Genomic DNA, 25,988 nt, shown 5'->3' with positions numbered 1-25,988 from the left:
CGTAACACAGCACACACACAGTCAACCACGGCTGTGTCCAGATAAGATCGAACACGAGGTCCCGGTCACCATACCCGATTTTGATGAAATTTGCTGTAGGCCTAGGCATTACACCCTAGAACAATGGTTTCGAAGTTAGGTTTGCGAAAAAAAATTTTGTTCGCCTGAAAAAAAAATATACAAATTTTGGCCGCAAAAAACACTGTCCCGCGAATTTCGCGATTTCTGAATTTTGAGCGCGCCAAGGGAAAGAACGGTGCACTTCTCGGCCACAATATTTATTCGCCTTAAAGAAAAAGTTAAATACAATCTTATGAGTCTATTATTTTTCTTACTTGTCGAAGCACGTTTGAAGAAAAAAATCACAAACTTGGCAAATTCCACAAAATACCTGTATTTGAGGAATTTATTGCTGCAAACAAGTTAAAGTGAGGATAATAAAAATCAGTACATATTAACTTTGATACTTTTGCTCTCTTTTAAAATAATTTTCTTGGTTTTATCACGCTCCATTTTACTCGATAATTGGGCTGAAACGTAAGTGAGTTATCAAAAACACCGAACATTGAAAACAGTTTTCTCAAAAAGGGCATTTTTAATTTTTTTAAAAATCCCTCTGATTGAAGTCAAGGTCGGCGTCTATCGTCCCGCATAAAAAAAGTTGCATTATTGTGGTTGCTAACAAGTTATAATGCGTCCAATGTGACCAAGTCAGCCTAGCGGCCCCGTCGTTCGTTCTGTGCTGAAATTCGGATATAAGTTGTTCAAAATACTTGTACGTGACATATTCACAAATCAGTAGCTCCACACCAACAAATGCGCAGCCGGGTGTCATGGATCAGCAAGCTTTGTGCTGCGATCAGCCGCTTGACATACCCGCAGTAGCGGCCGCTCGATGCTGCTGGCGCTCACATTACATGAATGCCGCTTCGACTGCGGATGAGCTCCGCTTGCGCGCCAAACTACGCTCAGAGGACGAACGACAGAAGGAAGGCATCACAACTACGATTCACCGAATTCGTCTTGGTGTGGCCTTCACAAGACGTTATGCACATATCATTGGCTGCAGTGACACCGGTCCCAACTGTGATCACTGTCAAGTGCCAGAAACACTTGAGCACATATTTTGTACCTGCCCAGCATACGCATGCAAACGACAGAAACTGATTTCCACTACTGAAGGAGCACATAATAGGCCATTAACTGATGAGGTTGTGTTGGGCCCTTGGCCTGACGCCAACAGCACAACTGTGGTCATAAGAGCGGTCGCAGCTTTCCTACAAGCCACTGGACTGGATGCGAGGCTATAGCACTGCGCCACCTAGACCGGACTATACACCCTCACCTCCCTTACTTACCGTCGTCATCCATCACTCTTTTTTCTCCCCTTTCCCCACCCCCGGTGAAGAGTAGCAGGCTAGAGCATACTATCGCTCAGGCCGACCTCTCTGCCTTTCTGTAAATAAACCTCTCTCTCTCTCACTACTTGTGTGCACTAGCCGATATGGTTAAAAAAATTAAGATAGCTTCGCACTAGTGCTACCAAGCATGAAGGAAGCGCGGAGCTGGGTGGCCTTCCTTGTTCCTCTTTATTTTTCTCTCTTCTTCATCTCTTTCTTTCTCACGTTTCTATGTTTTTCTGCCTTTTTTTTCTATGTTTATTTATATTTCCTTCTTTCTCTATCTATATCTTTCTCTTTCTTGCTCTTCCCATATTCCTTTCTCTTTCTTCCGTTTCTTTTTCTCTCTCTGCCTCTATTTATCGCTTCCCCTTTCTTTTTATCTCTCTCTTACTTTGATTCTTTCTGTATTTTTTTCTCTTTCTGCCTTGCTCTCTGTTCTTTCTGCCTCTTTTTTGTGTCTGCTTTCTCCTATCTTTTTCTCTCTCTGTCTATTCCTTTCTGTCTTTTCTGTCTTTCTTGCCCTTCTTTCTCGCTATTTCTCTCTCTATCTGCTTTTCTCTCTTTCTCTGTAATTGTTCCCTCTCCAATGCCACTTATTGCATCCCGCGCCGGACACAACGGCACACGTGTTCAGGATGAGAAGCAGAAGGCGAAGAAGAGGACGAAGAGAGCGCGTGCCTGTTCATGAGGACGATAATTTTTGTTCGCGACTAACATACATTTTCCACGCTTAAATAGCTCCGTTTTTCCGGTAAACAGTCACATTTAGCAAACAAGACCATCCCAAACCCACAACTGCTTCTATCACGAAATGTCGACATTATTTATAGGCACATGTCAGCTCATTTCAACCGCGAACTTCTTGTAAAATGAAGCAGAATAGGTTTCCGCAATGATCTAGGAACTAAAATACGGTGGGAGAGAAAGTGCTTACCTGGTGGACCAATTAAGATCGCATAAGGGTAAGTCGTATTGCTCAGAGAAAAAAGTCCTTCCACCGGATATCCTGTCCTATGGAGAAAGTATACATAAGTAATTCCGCGTGGAAGTATTATGTTGCTGGTGTCTTACTTGTTTCCTCTGTAATACATGCTCCTATTGAAGTTAATTGCTTCCTCTGTTATGTTCACCATTTGATCCACTTTGCACGTAAAATTATTGGACATAAAAGTGGTGTTGTACGTCCAAATTGGGTCAGTCGTATTCATGAACTGAAAGAAAGAAACGAATGTTTTTAGGGTAAGAAAAGCAACCACCCTAAATACGTCAAAATTACAAGTCTTACGTACTTTTTTTTAATTTGGAGAGTTTGCCCAACGGCATACATACAAAAGACTACACATGTACTCGTAGTGTCGAGCCCTTTTTTATCTCATTACACCACATTCTGTAACGAGGTAATGCGGTTCATGTTCAACTGAGCGAAATAATCGACTTTAATAGCGCACTCAGCTAAATAGCACAAACTCCAATTAGGATTGATGGCAGGAGTAACAGGAAACCGTGAGTTGTGTAGTGTTCCCACTTAAAAGAACGGAACAGCATTAAAGCTTCAGTATGGAACTGGCGTCCATCTTAACCTGCTTTATTTTTAACTTCCTCCTCCTTTTTCGTTTCTGCCCTGGCTCTCGGGCTTCTTCACCTTCTGTCCAAAGGCTCATACCGCTTCACTCTTCCCGGTTTCTTTTAATTACCCCTCCTGGGGTGATACTTGAAGACATGTTCAATTGAAGCACATTCAACTGTTCCACGTTCACCAGTGTACCAGACTGTCTTCGAAATTCCGTTCTGGGTGGCTGTCTCGGTCACGGAGTAAGGACCGTAAAATTTCGCACTGGAATCTCTCATTCCTTTCCTCACTAGTACGAGGTTAGTGACTTGAATGTCTGACATGTCTGCTAGATGCCTCTTGTCGAAATTCTTTTTCATTCGTTTTCGGTACCTCTCCTCCTGTGATTTTTGTTGCCTCTTCTCGACGATATTTAGGCTTTCCAAGACTCCCAACTCACGGTTTGCCTGCAGAATAGGGGTTTCTCCTGAAGAAGCGTACTGTGGACTCTTCACTTGTGTAGGATCGATTATGATGTTTTACGGCTGCTTCTAAAGAGCAGTTCCATCCACCCGGAAAACTGTTGTACATCTTGATGTATTGTATCACGTCCCATATGACACGTTTTCCAAGCCCATTCTCCGCGGGATGCTATGGCGCACAAAACTTCATCGATATATTGTGCTCTCGAGCCCATGTTGCTAGCTTTTCACTCTTGAACGTGGGGCCGTTATGACATACGATAGTCTGCCTAGTCCTAAACATCTCTTTCGAGAAAGATTTTGACGCTATTTGCATCTTCTTTTCCTGCTCGTGCCGCGACCATCCTGGCGCATTCATCTATGGCCAGAAGAAAAGCGTCCGTTTTTCTGACTCCTTCCTGTTTCTTATTTAGTTCGGCGAAATCCAGGTGAACTACCTCAAAAGGCACGTTCAAGTGGCAAGGTAGTATCATGGCGTGCGTAGGCTGTTCACACTAGGCTTTGCGTATTTTACACACATGGCATGAACGAACGTACTGACTGACGTCTTCGTTCATGTGAGGCCACGTAAATCTCTTCACCAACTTGTTTTAGGTGCGTCAAAATCCGTCGTGTCCTCCAGATTGTCGGCTATCATAGTACAAATAAAACACTTTGGAAACAAGCGTTGGTGGGACTTGATACAGACCTTCAGTAAAAGCCAGTTGTTCGGAGACTTCCCGAAGCTTCACTTCATTGATTTCTTCGTATAGTTCTGTGTTGTTTTGTAGCATCAACCATGATAGAGCATCTGCGTCGGTTAAAAGCGGTCCTGGTCGGTGCGAGATGGTAAAGTCAAATTGCTGCAAGTAATTCACCCATCTGGCGATACGTCCTTTAGATTGGGTCATATTCACGAGATGACTGAGGGCCTGGTTATCGGTGAACAAAGTCAACTTCGTACCGTCCAGGTACATACGGAATTACTCAACGCCCTTCGGAACAGCCAGTGCTTCATTTTCAGTAGTAGTGTAGTTAGTTTCAGACGGCTTTGAAGGTGTAACTAGTAGCCTGCTACGTGTCGCTTTTCTCGGCCGGATGTTTAAATACATTTTTGATACAACACTGCACCAGTCCCATAATGTGAGGCGTCAGTGTTCAATTCGAAGTGTAAAGTGAAGTCTCGTATGCGTAGAACAGGGTCAGCAGAAATTCTTTGCACCAAGTGACGGTAAACTCTCCCACATTCGTCACTCCATTCAAAAGGAACTTCTGTCTGTGTTAAGCGCGTGAGACATCAACCCTTGACAGCAAAGTCCTTTATTAACGATCGGAAATGTCCTGCCAGTCCCAAAAACACACGCAGTGAATGAACGTCATATGGTTTCTCTCAACTGGGAGATCTTCTCGACGGACTCTTCTTTCGTGCTTATGGTGTTCCCATAGAAGACTCTTCTAAGAAACACAACCTTTCGTTGAAAGAATAACTCTTCTTAAAATTAACCTTGAGATGTGCCAAGCTCAAGGCGTTTAACACCTGAGACATACGGTCCTGATGCTCAGCCTCTGTTTTCGAAAAGACTATAATATCGTCTTTGTACGCATTACAAAAACACCAAGGAATAGCTTTAGGATGTCGTTGATGATCTTCTGGAACTGCGCTGGCGAGTTTTTTCAACTGAAAGGAAGCTGGTGATACTCGTAGAGATCAAATGACGTGATAAAAGCGGTGTACATTTTTGTTTCTTCGGTTAGTGGGATCTGCCAGAAACCTTTGCAATAATCGATACGGGAAAAATGTCGGCAACGACCGGTCCCATCTATAATTGTGTCGCTCTTCGGCATGGGAAATGGTATGAGTTCTGTCTGACGATTGAGAACCCTGTAGTCGGTGCATAATCTGAAGGTTCCGTCTTCTTTCGGTGCAATCGTTATGGGCGAAGCGAAGGGTGATACCGAAGGTCGTATGATATCAGCATCTTGCATCTCCTGCAACTCTTTCTTGAGCCACATCTTTCGCTCTCTTGACATATCGTAAGGTGATTTTCGGATGACGGTCTTGTCAGCTAGTTCGAAAGGAACCTTGTGTGACTTCATCACCTGAGGATAGCTTCCTATGCATACAAGTTCAGGGTAGGTCGTTGCGATATCCTCCGCGCACTTGACAACTCGTAGGTTACCTTGTCTACCCTGATTTGTCTCCTTCCTTGCTACTCCTTCGACTAGAACCACATCGTCCCAGTATACGTTGATCTTCAGTTTCCTGATATCTGGTTTCGATAGCAAAGAGTCGTACGTCACCCCCTCTTTTACCAACACTTCGCTCACTATTTTCTGACCCTGGAACTCGATGTTTACAAAGGCCCACTGATCATGCAAGGTTACTTTTCGATCATAGCCTTGTACCCGTAGTACTCTTCCACCATGCAAGCGACTTGCATCCACCACTTTGGCATTTAAAATAGACACAGAAGCACCGCTGTCTACCAGAGCCGTCATATGTTTGTTTCCTACTTTGACGGGAATGTGAAGTAGGCTACAGCAACTTAAATAAACAGTCTCATTTGGAGTGATCCAGTGGGACTGATGACCCTCGTTTATTAGTTTTTTTCTGTCGGGTACTCCTGAGTCTCAATGTCGATATTATTCACTCGACCTCTTGGAACGCGCCAGGTCAAGTTATCGGTGCTACTTGCGAGGTGGCTCGGTTCTCGCTGATCGGGGCTGGTCTAGCCCGCTTTACTCCGACTGAAGCAGTTGCTCGACTTAGCGGTAATGCTTGTTTCCGAAGCTGATGGTATGTTCTAAAAACACTCCAAGAGTCATCTAGAGTTTGGGGTGACCGTATTTGCACTTGCTTGAACACTTCAGTGTGCAATGCGTGCCTTAATAAGGCTACTACGGCCCTAGATATAAGCACAGGCTCCGCCATCTTTAAAAGACGGCGTTTCTCAAAGAAGTACTCGACAAGGGAGCTTTGCTCGGACATGAAATTAAGCGCTGTGCTCTATCTTTGTAATTGATTGCTTCGGAATGAAGTCAAAATTTTTTTTCTCCACTAGCTTCCAAGAGTCGTCACTCTTCCATGACACATATTTCATACCACTTGGGCACAACACCTCTCAAGTAAACGCGCTTGTTGGTTATTTTATCTTCATCAGAGACACACTTGTTTTTTCCAGCGGCGTATTCGTAGAACTCAATCCAACTTTCTGCACTTGAAGAGACATCGTCGAAGGCATCAGCTTCTGCGAATTCAGAGAGCTTATAAGAGATGTCACTATTTGGATCTGTTGAACAATCTGTTCCTGTTGCAGCTGAAGAGCTTTCAAAACGAGGATCACCTCTTCCATCGAAGACCGTGATCCGGAGTCTTTTCGGCGCACTGGTTCAAGAACTATGTCGTTGAAGGTCACCACACGCAAGTTCACTTTCACAGCACCTTTCCGTCGTAGTTCAGTTGTGTCCACGGCTGCATTTTCCCCAACCAGGTTCACGAGTTCTTCCGAGCTGAGCTCACAAGCTAGGTCTACCGCTGCTTCATCTTAAAATTGGTACTTCGAAAAGATAATCTTCTCCGCGGAGGTCTCGTCTAGGAAGAACCTCACCCACATGCTGGGTTCGAGTGCCGGCTGCGCCAAAATATTGCGGTGTTCCTCCTTGAAAAACGAAACAGCGTTAAAGCTTCAGTATGGAACAGGCGTCTATCTTAATCTGCTTTATTTTTAACTTCATCATCCTTTTCTTTCCTGCCGCGGCTCTCGTGCCTCTTCATCTTCTGTCCAAAGGCGCATACCGCTTCAAGTGTAATGGGTGGGTAAAGAAACTGGGTAACGTTTTTCAGTTTCAAATGCAATAACGTTTCTCAGGCAGCACGTAATATACGCTTGGCACGCAGTCTCCGTAGAATATGACAATTCCGAATGCCAAGCAACACCGACTGAACGGGATCGCCGGCGGGGTTACCAAATGTGACTGCTAAGGCCAGCGAGATAAGCCTCTCACTGTTATAAATACTGCCTATAATAGAGGTTGCTGCATTTCCTCATTATGTCGCAGTGCGTTAAAGTATTGTGTCCTTCGTTGCGATGGCAGCGGCCGCCGCAGACGACGACACACTCGAAGTAGTGACATTCAAAAACACAATAGTGAACATGCCAAGACGTAGAAAACCTAAGATTTGTAAGGTGCGTGACCGGGCTAGTTGGTATTCCACAGTTACGTGAACAGCGCGTGTAATACAGCCCGTGTAATACACAAGGACGAAGAACCGACCAGGACTAGCGCTGACTTCCAGCTGAAATTTATTAACACAAACATGGAAAAACGAGAACAAGTAGGCACACATGATCACCGCTCATTTGAATTGCGCATGACGGCAGGCATGGAGAGGGAACCAAGAAACAAAAAAGAATTAAGCAAAAACTACAAAACCGCGCAAAGACGTCAGGAGAAGCAACCGGAGTATGTCTAGGTTATCTGACCGGATGAACTTAGGTAATCTATTTCTTTTTCAGTGAGGGCGCTTGAAGGTTTGCTGATACATATGCCTTTAGCGATAGCTGCAGCCGACCCATCGTTTAATTCGCTCCTGCACGCTTGGTCCTGATTCAAAAGGCCCGCTCTCAACGTCGTCAAAGCTTGGGCGCAATGATCTTCCAGTACCGGCGTGTGCGCGGCCAGCAGCTGCGGCGGGCCCACCTTCGGGAGTTGTCTGATCGGGGTTCTCCATATAAAGTTCATTTCACCTCAAATGATTTATGGTGCTTCGCCGAGGTGCGGCGCTAGTTTCTCATGATATTGGGCGGACATTTTGAGGCTTTTTGAAAGACGCCACAATTCATCATAATCAATGACGCTAGCAATAGTTACAAATACGTTAGGGTATTTACGATTCAATTTCAGAAGTATCAGTCAGAAAGCTAAATATTAAAGCGTAAAAGCCCAAACAAAATTAAAACTTAGCTCTCACTGCTCCTTTATGTTACCAGCGTTTGTCAGCCATCAGCGTTTGCCCACCTTGAAGCGACTCGAAGAATACGACGGCAACAATGAAAAACGAGCACCAATGAGCGAGCGCTGGACTGCCTACTGAGATTCTTTTTCGAAGAGAGCACCAGCCATTAGCCATGTTAAAAAACACAAGTACCGCAATAATATTAATGGTAGGGGTTTAACGTCCCGAAACCCTGATCTGATTATGAGAGGCGCCGTTGTGGAGGGCTCAGTAATTTTTGACCATCTGGTGTTCTTCAGTGTGCACCTAAATCTAAGTACACGGACCTTAAGCATTTCGCCTACACCGAAAGGCGGCCGCCACAGTCGCGATTCGATTCCGCGACCTTAAGGTCTGCAGTCAAGCACCATAACCGCTAGCCCACCGTGGAGGGTTAAGACACAGAAATAATTGCGTAGCTCTCAAAGGCAACAAAAAAGCAGAGCCTTCAAAAATATTACCGAACTTCGCGCAGTGTAGCTCAAAGCCTTGACGTCTTCTCCCCTTGCATATGTGACGCCATTTTGTTTTATTTTTTGCTTTTTATTTGTCCCCGCGGTGCGTAGATGGCACGGGTTACAACGAGTCATCATTTTCTTAAAATGTGTGTTTCAATGGAAGCAGCGCCACCCGTTTGTCTACTTATTTGTGGTTTCCTTCGGCAGATGCTATTTAGGCCGAACTGGTCGTGTGAATGACCATCATAGGAAACGCGGTTATCAATTTAATATGGCGGCAATAGTAGGCATCTTATCTTGAACTGCATGAAATGCAAACGTTAGCCTGATTTTCAATATTGCCATATAGAATACGCAGATTTCGTGAGGAAATCCGAAAGATATACGAGACCTTGCTGATTCGCGTGAAAAGGAGACTTTTGTGCCAGCCTGCCGCCGGTGCATTCACACGAGGAGATTACGTACTTCGCGAGATAATTGAGCTATCGGGTGTTGATGCTGCCGTCTTTTGTTTTTTTAATGTAGTCTGTGCGCGAGTGTACTTGTCTTCTAGCGAATTTATGTCTCAAACAAGCAAGAACGAAGACATTCTGTTGCTGCCTCCTGAAACTTCGAAGGCAATGCATTCGTCGGCATTTTGTAGTGTTTCCAAGATCTATTCTCGAATCCTCAGAAGAGAGATTTGCAGGCGTGGCTAAATAAATACAGATTATCCCCATAATAAATACAAAACATACTTCAGGCTCCAACATCAGCGTGAGATGGCACAAAGCGATTGGTGATTTCACCCTTTATTTATTCATCTCGGGACAGTGGGCGAGCGCGAGTTTGGATCGAAGCCGGCGGTCGCGTCTGTATGGGTGCTGGCGTGCTGGCATGCAGCCACAGCTACTGGCGGCTGCTAATACAACAACTAAAGACACACGCCGTAATTGCGAAGTAGAATGAACATATCACTACTCTCTGTGGCGAAGTACGCGCCAAACAAACGCAAATCTCTTAACCTTGTTTGAACCATTTGGGCGATTAAATATCGAACTATGTTTTACTGTGACAAAATAACGTCAGCGCCTCCAGAATGTTGAAACATCTGGAAAGTGAGGAAACGAAGACATCGACCCTGTATGCACCAAACTTTAAGGAATGGCTGGGTTGTCTTTAAGTATAGAATTTCTTATTGCGCAGTTTCTTGGCAGGCGTACCCCTTTTCTTTATAAAGAAAACCGAACGCTTCAATAAAACTGCTTCCTACGCTACCTCACAAACAAGAATACAATTTTACTTTCCAAACAAAACGGAGACATTCCCGCATGGTGCAAATTTTGCACGCGGGCTGGCAGATTATCGTTATATTAGCAGTTGAATTAACGGAATTTGCAGAAGAGCTCAGCAGGGGTTCCAGGTATTTGTTACTTCAGTGCTACATTCATTTGTATATCATGGCTTGCGGTATCATGGCTTGCGACAGACAGACAGACAGACAGACAGACAGACAGACAGACAGACAGACAGACAGACAGACAGACAGACAGACAGACAGACAGACAGACAGACAGACAGATAGATAGATAGATAGATAGATAGATAGATAGATAGATAGATAGATAGATAGATAGATAGATAGATAGATAGATAGATAGATAGGATGCGCAAAGGTCCGGCACTCAGTACGCCAAAGGCGCAAGTCATATCTACAAAATGATGGTAAATATCCTCGTAGTCTCGCAGCATTACATGGTTTGTGAGACGCGGCAGTAATTTCTTTTTTCAGTAGAGCGGAAAACTCCACTTCAATATACAACTCATTTAGGCAACACCAATTTCTGAACAGGGTGGCTGACAGAAGTAAGGGGTTGCCGACAGTAACACTGCGATAGATCAGGAGTGCCAACGCAGCGCTCTCAATGGTGGATCAGTATAGGAGTGGTGCCTTGTCCTTCGTTTCATGTCATTCCCTGGCGTCATTCCAAAGTAAATCGGCACCTCCGCGTGCACAATTGGTGGTGAACTGGGGACTCCTGTCGTGGACCTCAGTGGCTTAGTGGTGCTCTTGGTCTCGTGCAAGGGAAGTCGTGAGGTGGGTCGCGACGCGGAGTTGGAGTTCTCGACCGCGAAGCCCACCTTGTGGCCTGTGCTCTTTGTCGCGGGGCATTCCGCGAAGCTTGTTGCGCAGGTACTGTAGGACTGTGATAGGAATTTGGCGCGTTTGAAGTGCGTAGCCAAGCGCACGCATATATAATGGGGCAACAATGAAGAAGATGCCGATGAGCGTCTCTCGCGCGAGTCAGTAGGCCATAGCGATAGCTTGAGCTGCCTGGGCGGGACCCGCGTTCCCGACCAAGTGTGCGGCAACTGAAGACTTGTGCCCTGGGTCCTGTGCGCAACGGGCGTCGGCGTGTTCCGGTGAGGCCCAGCTGTGTCCTGGGCCGCTACTGCGCTGGGCGACGTTCCAGACCACCCGGCGCCGGGCCTTCGTCCCGACGCACGCCTGGACCTTCGGTGACAGCGTCGCCGTTCGGTCGACGTGCCGTGATTGTGTTAGTGTGCCATTGCCACGCCGATTACTCACTAGACGTAGACTGAAGTGTGGGTTATGTGTAAGTGCTTGCGCAACGTGCTAGTCAGTTCCGTCTCACGTCCACATTAAAGCATCTATGTTTCTGTGAGACCTTCTTCGTCTGCAATAGGCCTGAACCCACTAACATCACAAGTTCGGCGAGCCTGCCACGATCCTCAAGCACAAAACCGGGAATGATGGAGGTTCAGAGGCTGTACTGGAGTTTGATGGAGTTTGAGAGACTGTGAGAGGCTGTAGCACGAACTCAGAGCATCTGCGCCAATCATACAAGGCAAGTGGACAGGCGTTCTTGCTTTATTTGTGTACAGTTTTCGCTGGTGACAGTGAAAACTGCGACACGAGTTATCGCTAGGTGCCACGCCTGAATCCCAGGACTGTATTCAGGCCACGCCTGAGTACAGTGGAACGTTCTTGAGTGTTTCAGAATTCTTCAACAAGATTGCACGCAAGAGTGTGGGGTGGAGTTAATTCGAGAACTAATGTGAGCACCAGCGATGAGGCTGGTATGTACGATTAGGCATGTATAAAAGCTAACGTGTTTTCCCAAACATCTGATTCTCCACGAGCGACGACCGTGCTCGCTAATACCTTTGTACAATGAGTTCAGCCTGAAGTCTGGGTTTTTGTTTTGCCCGTCACAAGTTCACTCAATAAATAAGTAACTCTTCAGCGGTTCGAGACCTTGCTTCTGAACCGCCACAACCACGCGATAATACGCTCATTCAGGTTCGTCTATTCTGTTACCTTAAAATAATCGTTGGCGGTGCCACACGTTCTTACGTGAAGCATAGATAAAAACTATATACTGATATCGTAAATAACAATTGCTTCAAATTATTCGAAAATATAAGGTTCTTTGATACGGTGAATTTCTATTCAATGTTGTACAACCATACTGTTTTTCTTTTTTAAAGGACTACTGACACAAATTTTCGAAGTTTTCCTGCATTGTTGCTTTATATAGGATTATCACCTGACTTGAGCACAATATTACATGCCCTACACTCTAACGCAATTCTATAAAGATGCTGCCAAAAGAAAAGTGGCGACTTATGTTGCTGGAAAGCCCTATGTTTGACTCGATAATAATGTCAAGGGTTGCCTCCTATACGGCAGTTATGTCACCTCCCGTGCCTCTAGAATATAGATTGCTTACGCAGATTGTAGTGAACAATCCATCAGGAACAATGACGAACTCTGTGATAGAGAAACCCCAGTCCGCTGTCGCATTGCATGAAGAAGGCGTGTTTCAGAATATAATTTATGCTGAGAAACACAATAAAAATCGGCGAGAAGAGTTGTCCGCGGCCCAATGCAAAGAAGGTGTGATAGCAAAGTGACCGTTTATCAAACCTATGAGTCGTACCTTATTAAAGACGATAGTCTTTCTTGGGATACTTAAACGGAGAAATTTTGGTCTGTCTTTCTGTCTTTCTGTTTGTCGGCACGCCACTCGATTCAGCCACTCGGCCAAAGTTGAACCACTTGCCCAAGGGCCAGCCATCTAGAACGGCTGACTAGGTTCATACTTGTGTACATTGTCGATCAAAAAGCAAACATTTCGCATATCTGAGTCGCAACATCACTAGGTAAGTATTAGGTGGTGTGTTTCTTTAATAGAAAATTCATACACACGTAATTCTAAAGACCCTGGTTTTTTTAAGCTGCGCTGAAAATGCGACTGCGCTGAAACTTGCTTTCTTCGTGCCCTCTGCACGAGCTCATTGTTATATTTCGGTTTCGGTTCTGTATTGCACTGTACGAATGCTATGAAGCGCCGCTCTGGCATTCCTTTTTTACCCAGGCGACGTGTAAATAAAAGAGTGTGTGGAGAGTGCTCGTTGAGTGCGGACGTTTTGTCTGCTTCAACGCTTCGCGCCAAACCGCGTGTTCGGGCTGGCTGGCGTCCCCGCCGGTCGTGTTGGTCACCGCCGGTCTTCGCCTGCTGCTGCGCCGGGACTACCAGCCCGCAACACAGCACTCATGTTTCCCGACGTATTGCCAGATGGCGTCCATATCTCACGCAGCGCCTCTTCTATCGTCTTTAGACGACATTTGCAGCGAAGCGCGCAGATACGCAGCCAATTTTTTGTTATGCACACCATCTGCGTCTTATGGAGCAGGGAAATCAAGACCGTTTGCTACCTATGCTTCGGAGATGGAGCAAAAGCTTTAAAATTTTCATCCCGTTCTTCACAAAAACGCACGCAGTGAATGTAACGGCATTTACGTTGGAGCACGCACAGCATAATGTATCACACATTTTGTTCTATATAGAAGCCGAGTCTATATTTTAGCAGATCCTGAATTGTCTAGTTTTCACTTGTTTGTGCTTTCTGGAATATAACCTTACCCTCATCTTGTCCTATGCTGCTGAAATAAAACCAGCAGGAAACTAACAAGCACACGCCGAAAAATTCCACAGAAATACCTAAAAAAATAAAATCGCATGGGACTTGCATCGCATGTGATCTTCATTTTCTAGCAATTACGGGTATTTTCTCGGCGCTTGTTCGTTATTTTCCTGCTCGTTTATTGGACATGTGTATCGCGTGCGAATCAATAATCAGATTTATTCAAATCCGCTTACGCTTATCGCAAATGCGCGGCGAGCAAATATGGGTCGGATGCGTCGATAAATGTGAAATTCTAGAATATCAGTAACTTTTACAGAGCTCAGGGCAAAAGCGTATAATAGATATATTTACATAAACGTTTACCACAGTAGAAGTGACTCTATTTTAAGAACTGTTCAAGCGCGCTTGAATAAACTGCAGCAGCTACCTAGCAAGAAGAGCAAAATACTATTTACAACAATAATTAACAACACAAAAATAATGTATGTCGAGCAGCACAAGCTTAACAATATAAAGAAACGCTCGGAATGCGACACACGCATTGAAGTCCGTCATAAGCGAACATCAACATTATGGTGACAGATGCGCTATATGTGCAAAAGTAGCTCTTGATCGTCGTCAGTTACAACATATTCCTCATCCATTCACTCATGGTTCACTCAGTTACTCATTGAAGGCAGCTTGTGCTACACACTGAGGAACCGGATATGACCATATGGTTCTAATGGTTCTATGGTTCTCATGGTTCTAATGGCTTCCGGATATCTTCAACAAAAGGAACTTTTGTCTTACCGTTTGAATATTGGCTGGATCAAGGTCTGGCAACCACTCTAAAGAAGATCTGGATAGCGCAATGCCAAGAAGCATCGTTCCGAAGAGCACTACATCTATATAGCGTGGCATTCTGCTTCTTTGTAACTGTAGTCACTGAGCCTGAGACATTTAGGTGTTTAATTTAGAATATCCCTGGAGGACGTATGCTCAATGATACCTTCTGTACGCAATGCAATATGTTATCGTTACTGTCACATGCAGTTAAACGTTTCCCTTTCGTCAAATTTCAAGATGACGAAAGGAGAAACGTTATATTGTCTCTCATATGCAATTAGAAATGTGGAAATTTTTTAAGCGTGAGAGATGTGCCTCTTGTGAACTTCGTAGTCTAGACATTGCTCAGATGCCAGTCGGTAGCTCTATGATCGATTGCAAAGTGAACAAACAAGAACCGCGCGTGCGCCTAGCAAGTGTAACAGCTTGCGCACAGTACTAACGGCGGTCTCATCATTGTTTGGGCCGTAGAAGCTACCTGACGTGCTACCCTGGCTTTCACTGTACTGTTGCAGCAAGTTGGCGATCGAATTTCCTTCACATTTTGTGCGCGCCTGCGTTCAGAATAACACTCAGATGTCGTTAGAAAGTGAAGGACAGTTATTCAAAGTTCGTGTGAAATTTTAGCAGTGCAGAAATAGCTCTGCGTTCGGTTATGAATTTTACATTTATTTCAGTTTTACTTTTTATTCACCACTTGTCGCATCGCCGCAGGAGAAGATGACGCTTAATTATCACAATCCTCGGGCCTCGGTGTTGCGGGTCGCGCGCTGAGGCGTCAGCCAGGAGCCCCTTGGTCCTGGCGGCATCCTTGGGCCGTCGGATTGCGCAGAGGTATTATTCCAGATCCATGCTGAGGAGACCGAAAATCTACGGATACATTCGTCTGATCACCACCTGCGAGCTAATCCCTGCCACACTCCTCACATTTCTAAGACAGTTTTTCCTCTTCTTTTGTATTTGCTCGCTCCCTGAAGACTCAATGGATTTCATCCTTTCAGTATAAGTGAGACTGTTCCTTGGCCTCGAGGCGACAGCTGTAAAGTTATTATTCTAAGTGCGTAGCACTTTAGGGCCAGACTTGTCCTCCATCCACTGTCTCATGTTTCATGGTCACGCAGTGGTCCATAGAGGCCTAAAACAATTATAAAACAAAGTATAAAATAATATAACCTGCACAAGTGACCAAAAATAATTGCAGCAATTTACCTAAAATCGCGAAAAAAACACCAGGCCTGCGCGGAAAGCGCAGCACAGTCACAGCGAAAGCTGGAAGAGCGGCATTTCTACAGCCCGTTCTAAACTCTCTTGGAGCTACTAATACAAGTACACTAGCAAGGTACCCACTACGCCATAAATCACAATTTTTGTGAAGTTGCGAAGCACCTACTAAGCGATTATTTGTCATTCTGTGGAGAAGCGAGGTACCAGCTACACGTCTGTAAAGCATTATGTGCACTTTGTTGACGCTACGAATGATGACGCTGAAGAATTATGGCTCATCCCTTTGTAGTGGGTTGGAAGCTTTAAACGGTCCACCAGTTATGTAATTTGCATTGGGTGACGCCCGGTCACTATTTCCCTCTCCCGCCATGCTGTATAACATACGCTGACGTGGGAGAGAGAGGAGGGGGGGACAAAGAACTTTATTGAGACCCCGAGGAAATGAATCATTCGCTTATGGGCTTCCTTGGCAACCAATACAAGTGCACTTGCGAGGAACCCACTGCGCTATAAATCATTGTAATTTTTGAGATGTTGGGAAGCAGGCACTGTGTCATTTTTCGTCATTTTACGGAGAGCCGTCGTACCTGCTGAACGCATGTAAGGCATTTGGCGCACTTTGTTGATGCTGTGCCTGATGACGATGAAGAATTAATGCGGAGCCCTTTGTAATGGGTTGGAAGCATTCAACAACCGACTCGTTGCGCAATTCGCATTGTGTGACGCCTGGTTACAGCATTCGCGTTGTGTGACGCTTGGTGTTTATTTTACCCTTCTACCACGCTATACTGCAAATGTTAATGCGGTTCCTTCCCGACATGAAGCCTGTATAGGACCTTTTTGCAAAGCAGCTTCAAGCACCGGCATGGCTCAGAGGTTGAATGCTGGGCTCCCACGCAGAGGACCCAGGTTCGAACCTCGTTCCATCCTGGAACTTTTTTCTTATTTCGTTTTTTTTTCTTATTTCGAGCGATACTGGTTACGGACAGCGGCGGCGGCGGCGGCGGCGGACAACTAAGGCGCCAAAAACGGCCGCTGAAGTGATCTCATAACAGCTTTCGCTGTAAAACGCCAGGCCTGCGCGGAAAGCGCCGCACAGTCACAGCGAAAGCTCGAAGAGCGGCATTTCTAGAGCTCGTTGTAAACTCTGTTGTGGCTACTAATACAAGTACATTAGCAACGTACCCACTACGCCACAAATCATAATTTTTTTGAAGTTGGGAAGAACCCACCACATCATTCGTCATTCTGCGGAGAAGCGAGGTACCATCTGTAAGGCATTATATGCACTTTGTTGATACGACAGTTGATGACAATGAAGAATTATGGGTGAACCCATTGTAATGGGTTGCAAACCATAGGCGTGCGCACAGGGGGTGGAGGGGCAGGGGCCGGCCGCCCCCCCTAATCACCTAAGAGGGGGGCGCGAAATCTGCCCCGTACGTTGACCCTTCTAGTCACCAAAGAGGGTGGGGGCGCAAACTCTGCCCCCTGCATTGATTTAGTAGGGTGGGGGGGGGGGGGCGTTGCGATGAACCTTTGACCCCCCTCCCCTGATGGGGAACCCTGCGCACGCCTATGGTTGCAGCCTTTAAACGACCCACTAGTTACGTAATTCGCATTGTGTGACGCCCGGTCTTTATTTAACCCTCCCAGCACGCTTTATAACATACGTTAACGTGAGAAGAAAAGAGATTGGATTGGATTAGAAGAACTTATTAACAAAGTCCGGAGGCGTGTGCCTCAGCACACGGCGGGCCGCTCCCACGACAGGGTAGAAAAAAAGAGAGAGAGAGGGAATTAACTTTATTGAGACCCTGAAGAAACGGATCATGGGAGCCTTATGTGCTTCCTTGGCAACTAATGGAAGTGCGCTTGCGAGGAACCCACTACGCTATAAGTCATTATAATGTTTGTCGAAGTAGAGAAGCAGCCACTATTGAATTTTTCGTCATTCTGCGGAGAACTGTTGTGCCCGCTAAACCCTTGTAAGGCATATGCACTTTGCTGATGCTGTGGCTGATGACGATGAAGATCTCGTGGTTAGACTTACTATTTTACGTGGGAGAGGCCCGCAGCGTTGCTCTAAGAGTAGCGTTCCTTAGGACCCAATAAAGTTCTATGTCTCTGTTACGGGTTTCCCTTAAAACGGGAAATTATTCAGCACGCAGCATGTACGTCACCAAAGAACTTGGATCAGCCGTTTTTGAATGTGCCCTACGAAGTGACGAAATGTACTGGGCCTTAAAGTGAATATTAAAAACAAGTATAACAACAAGTACGCAAACAGTAAAGTTAATTAAACAAGTACAATATGCATATACCTTAACGAGCGCCACATGACAGTAAACCATATGACGTTGGTTTCATTCAGTCGCGGTTAACAACACTTTTTAAGTACTTGGATCTACCTACGTGAAATTGTTCAAATCCTAACCGCCTTGCTATTTCACTTAGATATATTGATTTTCTTTATATAGGTCCACCGTAAAGTTTTTTCTTCACTTGACTGGTATTAGGAAAACGGTAAAACGCTTACGGACAAGGTCAACTGCTCAGCGGTATTTACACCAGCGTACGGAGGCATCATAATCATGTTTTTAAAAGCAGATGGCAACCCGCTAGCTGGCCGCCAAGTAGAGCAGCGACAGCCATCAATTACAAAAGTGTCTTGCAAAAACCACTGACAGCATAGCCTATAAAGTGCTGTACTCTTAAGCAACCAAACAAATCTCACTAAGTTCTATCGGAATGAAAATAGCATGCTTTGAGCATGAAAGAAATAACTTTCAGATTAAAAACAGATACTTCATTAAAAATAAACAAAGCTGGCCGCACTTAGGAAATCTTCAAGAAGACACTTTTGGACACAGGCCTTTCCTACTTGATTATATTGATCTATGATAGCAAATTTGCAAATGTATCGAAGCATCTTAAGATACAATTGGGAAGTGTCGTATCGGATACAGCAATTCCGGAAGTATTTTGCATTTGTATCTCAAATACTTCTTGCCCGAGTACCTTGTATCGTATCGCGATTCAATTTCAAAGTATCCTTGCCCAGCTTTGTGTAACAGTATGTGTGTGCTCAGAGGCCATGACGGTACATCCTACTTACGCACACGACCTTCAGGACTTCACGTTTGTGCATTTTCCAGTAAAAGTCACGTGAAATAGTGCATTTTAACGTGTTGTGAAAAAGGGAACGAACAGCACAACTATGTAAAATAAATTCCACACTGAAATGATCAAATAATGTTTCTCCTTAATTCACTGCTGCTCCTTACAATGAGCTATGCAGCATTGTTTCTCATTATGGCTATCACGTCATATCACCTTGCTAGACGTGTAAAGCTGTATTACTTGCTGAGCGCTTTGTGCTGGTCATCGATCGCTCAGACAGTTGAACACGGTGCTTTGATTGGTGCGAAAAAAATGTATAACTGAAACAATAGATTGGAACACTTGTCGTGACGAAGTGCCATAGTAATCTTGTATTTATGCTAATTCGCATTGTTTTCGTAATAATAATAAAAATATACGAGGTTTAACGTCCCAGAACCACGGAATGATTATGAGGGACGCTGTAGTGGAGGTATTCCGAAATTTTGACCTGCGATTCTTCATTACCGTGCATTGATATCGCACAGCACACGGACCTTTCCTTCCATGGTGTAAATAATATGGTGCGGAAGATTTTTAAATGCGAGCCATTTATTAGCGAGCTCCTGCGACCTTGAGCGTATCTATCTATCTATCTATCTATCTATCTATCTATCTATCTATCTATCTATCTATCTATCTATCTATCTATCTATCTATCTATCTATCTATCTATCTATCTATCTATCTATCTATCTATCTATCTATCTATCTATCTATCTATCTATCTATCTATCTATCTATCTATCTATCTATCTATCTATCTATCTATCTATCTATCTATCTATCTATCTATCTAGCCGCCTACGACTTCGTGCTCTCCTGGCCGTTTCGTTAATTGGACGTATACCATATATGTTGATATGGCACATCATGACTGTATGGCGAACATAAATAATAGGACATAACATGAAAATCATGATATGCGCGTCATGAACGGCATGATTTACATGCCATGCTAATGGGGCGCTGGCGGCCGGTTTGCTAGCTTTATACACACTAAAATTGGTATTGCGTGACGCGAGTGTACGATGAGCATAAATGACAGGTGGTAAGATGACAAACATAATATGCATTTCATGTGCAGCGTGATTTACATGCCGCGCTCATGGTCCGCTCGCGGCCGGTTCGCAAGCTTGGTATACCCCAAAACTGGTATAAGGTGACGTGACTCTATGACGAATATAAGTACAGGTGGTAACATGAAAATCATGGCATGCATGTCGTGTAGCGCATGAGTTACATGTCATGCTCATGGTGTACTTGCAGCCGTTTCGATAGCTTTATATACACCAAAGTTGGTATTGCATGATATGACTGTACGACGGGCGTAAACGACAGGTGGTGACATGACAATCATGACATGTATGTCGCGTAGGGCATGATTTACATGCCACGCTCTTGATGCGCTCGCGGCCATTCCGCTAGCTTGATATAAACGAAAATTAGTATTGCATGACATGACTGTATGAAAAAACACAAATGACAGGGAGTAACATGATGACCATGACATGCATTTCATGTGCAGCATGATTCACATGCCACGTCATTGTAGGCTCGCGGCCGGTTCGTTAGCATGGTATACCCTAAAACTGGTATTTGGTGACTTGACTGTATGAATAACATAAATGTCAGGTGGTAACATGACAATTATGACATGCATGTCGTGTAGGGCATGATTTACATTCCACGCTTATGGTGCGCTCGCGGCCGTTTCCCTAGCTTGATATAGACGAATACCGGTATTGCGTGGCGTGACTGTTCGACGGACATAAATGACAGGGGATAACATGATACTCATGACATGCATTTCATGTGCAGCATGATTTACATGCCACGCTCATGTTCTGCTCGCGGACGTCTCGTTAGATTGATATACTCCAACATTGGTACTGCGTGACGCGACTGTGTGGTGAATCCAAATGGCAGGTGGTGACATGACAATTAGGGCATGCATGTCATGTATGGCATGATTTACCTGCCACGTCATGGTACGCTCGCACCCGGTTTGTTAGCTTCGTATACACGAAAACTGATATTTGGTGACGTGCCTGTATGACCAACATAAATGACAGGTGGTAACATGACAATCACGACATGCATGTCGTGTAGGGCTTGATTTACATTCCACGCTCATGGTGCGCTCGCGGCCGTTTCCCTAGCTTGATATACACGAATACTGGTATTGCGTGACGTGACTGTATGACGGACATAAATGACAGGGAGTAGCATGATAATCATGACATGCGTGTCATGTACGGCGTGACTTACATGACACTGCCTTGGTGCGCATCCGGCCGTTTTGTTAACTGGATACACATTAAAACTTCCTATGGCATAACATGAATGCGTGACGAACATAAACGACAGGTGATGCATTGCGTATATCAGAATATACGTTTCGTCATATCAAAGATTGTACATGCATGAATGCATGGCAAGCATGCGATATACAGTGAACTGGATTTCATGGCATAAATGCCTTCATTGGCCTCAAAGACAAACAAGGCGATTTATGCAGCTCTTTAATGGCTGCTTCGCATTACATCAATTCCTACAGTGCGGTTGGTTTTGCCGGATTTTTCTTAGCCACATTATACAACGTACGGTAGTGGTCCACTGTCACAAAAATGTCATTTTATTGAAGTTTTCAATTGCCATGTAATGCGGAAAGATGAATTCTTCTTTGACGAGATGTAATGCGATGCCCATAATGTTTACATAGTTCCGTTACTTTCGTTTACATGTTTGTCGAGCAGGTCGAAATGGCGTAATTTCTTCCGCAAAAATTCCTTTCTCACGTTTCTCGCGCTTTGGAATGAGCTCTGCTCTCACTACAGGAGCCTCAAAGATTGGCACGTTTTAGCCACACTGCAATCCTGCGTGAGTGTTATTTTTCAGTCATGCTACGTCACGTTGAGCATCACGTGCAGCTGCATATTGGCGTGGTGCAAATTTGTTGGACTGTATTCGTGTTATGCATGCAAGTGCGTTATTAGGATGGATTCAAAAATACCTTCTTTGCCATTAGCAAATAAAAACACTTGAGGCAGCTTCGCTCTAGTGGTGCGAAGCGTGAAGAAAGTGCGGAGCTCGGTGGCATTGATTGTTTCTCTGTATTTTAACACGAAAGTGTTTTAAGCCGGGGTGCACCAACACTTCAGTGACGTATTTCCGTCACGGAAATGACGTCGAAAAAATATACACGATCAGATGGCAAAGAAAAATCTTCCGTCAACGGGCATCGAACCCACGACCGCTCGGTCCGCCACAAGAGATGCCCGGCACGCTATCCACTGCGCCACGGTCACAGACTGTAGAGGCTTTAGAAACGCGCCTGTTATATCTATCACTCTCCCGTTCGGCGGAGTGGTGTTGATCTCTGGGAGCGGTAAAGTAAAGTAATTCGTCATTACTGTGGCCTCCGCGATTAGCACCTGCAAGGCGTTACACATTTGTCCCATTCGGAGCGTTTTCAATAGAAGTTCAATTTTGTCAATGAATTAACACACCGCGAGGTGGCGACCTTAGCCCTAGCGTCGTAAAAGCATCGGCCTTGCTCATATTATCCCAGTAATCCAAACCAAAAATAGCTCTGCGACGCGCGCCTGCCTCACCTGGCTGTAACACCGCGTTCCCCGCTCACGAGTTCACCGCGAAAAAAATCGCGGCCTGGCTACTGGGTCGGCACGACGCCCTTTGTGTTTCTCTCTAGTCCGGCCGTGGTGTTCAATCACATTTTAACATGCCGCGGGATGGCGACCAAGCTCTGCGTCCAATATACGGCGCTCATCTGACTATCACACCTCGTTTACTGATTACGCTTTCACCGTTAACTACTACAGCTACTACAATGGATTGTTTAATCATTTAGCATGTGCGTTAGTCTTCGGGATGGAGATGTACCACCAATCATAAAAGTGGGTACATCCACGTTGAACGGTGCTATAGCTGCCAGACATCAATATACATTGTGCAAACTGTCTTATATCAATGTACAGTAAACATTCTGTTACTTCTGTAAGGGCACGCAGTACTTTCGTGTTATTCCGATTCCTATGACGGAGGGATCAACCATGTTTTTTTCTCTCTCTTTCTTCATCGGATTCTTTCTTTTTATCTCATCTCTCAGCTTTTTCTGTGATCTTTGTCGCTGTTTATTTATGTTTCTTTCTCTCTCTCTCTATATATATATATATATTTAATAGTCTTTCACTCTCTTTCTCTGTCTTTCCTGTCATTCTTTCTATCTCTCTCTATTTCTCTATTTCTCTTTTTTCTACTCTATGCTTTACTCTCTTCCCTTCTCCTTTCCATCTTCCGCACCTTCACAACTCTACTCACACTCACCTCCCTTTCCCGCCGCTTTGCCATACCACTCGGTTATGCTATGCTCTGCTGGCATGCCTAGAAAGCCGCGTGGTTCAGACGCTTGCCTTCGGATTGCCGCGTGGTTAAGACGCTTGCCTTCGGATTGCCGCGTGGTTAAGACGCTTGCCTTCGGATTGCCGCGTGGTTAAGACGCTTGCCTTCGGATTGCCGCGTGGTTAAGACGCTTGCCTTCGGGTTGCCACGTGGTTAAGACGCTTGCCTTCGAAAAAATTCTTTGCCTTCGGCAAGGAATTTTTTCGCCAAGAATTTCGCTCTTTCTTGTTCTTTTCTCTCTCTCTCTCTTTCTTTCTTTCTGTACTCGTTCTCTCACCCATCAGAGTTATTCCATCGGGCTTCGGAGAAATCGGTGCAACTGTTTTGGGAGCGAAGCAATATTATAAGAAGAGCACTGAGAGGAACAAGAGGACGAATAGAGCGCGTGTCTGTTCATGATGATGATAGTTTCTGTTCGCACTACCCGGCGCAACGAAAAGCATAAAGAGCTCCGCTTTCAAAAGCGTATTGTTCGGTGACTGCTACTGGCACAGTGGTTCAGTTCGCGAACACGCCACATCAATCCACACCGTTACCTACAAATATGGAAGACAGTCGTGTCTCTCGTGATCTCACAGTTCTTCAGAAGTTTCTACAGGAGGCATTCGAAGTACTTCACGGATCGCTTTTTTTTTCATTGTTTTGGTCACACCTCGTATTCTTAGCTTCACAGTGACTTCCCAGTGCCGTGAACCCCTCTGTTCATGCTGCTGAAGTGAGTAAAAACTCGGTATTGTCGTTTTCGCTACAGTCATTTGAGCCGCGTAGGTCACATTGCTGTGGGCCTAATGCATGCGATGAGGCGCGCAGTGAAACATCACGTGCGCTACGCACTTTTACCTCGTCAAAACACAATATGTGCTGAAGATAACCTGTACCTTGCGCGCGATGATGCCTTGTAACAGCTTGATGAGGGCTAGTTGGTTCAAAATTTAGAGCCACGAAAGCTACAGCGCTAAAGAAACAGGCACAAAGGAGAAACGAACACCACAGGAGGAGCGCTGATGGCCAATTGAATGTTTATTGCATGAAAACCAGCCTATTTATACAATCCCAGAGAAACATCCCAAGGGATGTGACGCGGCAATGGCACCGCACAAGGGACGCGTGCATCACAGAAAGAAGGACGACGTTGGCGGGGCACAGCACGTGGTAAGCGAACTAGGGAAATCGGACGGGAACCAATTAAATGGTGGCGAGAGAAAACGACGACGACGGGCTGGAATGCGATCAGTCGGACTCGGAGAGCCCGGAAGAAGAACATGCTGGTGTCAGGCTCCGTGACGTCGAGTTACGGACTCGAGCACGAAAGGACCGACAGCGTGGAAGGGTCTCTAGACGTGCACGGAAACGGGCGTTCGTAGTACGAGGCGTTCCCGCTGTCCGACCAGCTGGTTCCGGTTCGGAACCACCGAGGCGAGCACACTTTGCCGTCCCGGTTGGGGGAGCGGGTTCCTGCTGCCGGTTGTCTGCCACGGGACGAGCCCGAGTGCCTACCACCAAACCTCCATGCTGCGTACGGGGGCAGGGAGGTCATCGGCATGCTGTGCCTGAGGGCGCTACCTTCTACGACCTCTGAGACGACTTACTGCACGTCCGCTCTACGAGCGCCCTCGCCGCCAACGCAAGCGCCTGCCAACAACGAGACCGCCGCTCACGTCCACTCAAGCGTCGCGACAATCGGTGACAGTGACTTTGTAGCGTTAGCTACACTTGCCTAGCCGGAGCCGATTTCGCGTGGTTCCTCATGAGCCGTGCTGCGCATGCGCGAGGATCAGTGCCGAGCCGGCATCTGACGCGCTCTCCGCCACAGGAGGGGGGGGGGGAGGGGTGATTCTTAAAAGGAAGAAGGGAATGAAAATGACAACCGTCGCCCGCGGCTCGCCGCTGCTGCTCTGCGCATTCGAGAGGGGTGACGTCGTAGCCATGGTGCGCGCAGCTATTCACCTTCTCTGTGCAGTCGCCGTCTGATAATGCGCTGGTGCCGCTTGATAGCGCCTCTGACTGGCGTTTGCAGGAGGGTAACGCCATGGAGAAGGAGAGCGCAAATGCAGCTCAACGGCACAGAAGAGCCGAGAAGCTTATGTCACCGGATCCCGAAGTAGTTAGATAGCAATTAGCGGTTCAGCGTGCGAAGAATGAAGAAGCAAACTGACGTTGAGCAAAAATAAATATGCATGTGCCACATAATACGTATACCGTGTGTGTGTGTCATCAAAGCCGCAGTAAGCATGACAATCAAGCTAATCTTAGACAATCTGGAAAGCTCAGAATAATCAGCTGAACCTTTGCTAACGCTACGTATATCCTGGCATAGCCGAGCTAAGCCACTGCAATTTTTTATCTTTGAACGGTCGACTGAACCGTCTTCATTTAGTACATCGCTGGTCGCAGTAGATCCAACGCGTTTCGAACTTGACTCTGTTGTCCCGTTCACTTCTTTCTTTTGTTGTTTTCTGTTTGCCTTAAAGGGGTCATGAACCACTTTTCCAAGTAATGATCTAATGACCTCAGTTTCGTAGTTTACTGCTTCCCGAATGGATTGCC

At 45.6% G+C, this 25,988-nt stretch overlaps 1 long non-coding RNA gene across 1 annotated transcript; it reads right to left on the bottom strand.

Moving 5' to 3' along the window:
• Positions 1-2,315: 2,315 nt before the first annotated feature.
• LOC119374101 (uncharacterized) lies at positions 2,316-14,704 on the bottom strand. Its single transcript, XR_005180091.1, has 3 exons — positions 14,595-14,704; positions 2,475-2,614; positions 2,316-2,414 (listed from the first exon to the last, which is right to left on the bottom strand). It is a non-coding gene; the product is annotated as an uncharacterized LOC119374101 (long non-coding RNA).
• Between the last annotated feature and the right edge of the window lie 11,284 nt (positions 14,705-25,988).

The sequence above is a fragment of the Rhipicephalus sanguineus genome, chromosome 11 (genome assembly GCF_013339695.2).
Source record: "Rhipicephalus sanguineus isolate Rsan-2018 chromosome 11, BIME_Rsan_1.4, whole genome shotgun sequence".
Classification (NCBI taxonomy): domain Eukaryota; kingdom Metazoa; phylum Arthropoda; class Arachnida; order Ixodida; family Ixodidae; genus Rhipicephalus; species Rhipicephalus sanguineus.
This window is presented reverse-complemented; position numbering and strand designations above follow the sequence as displayed.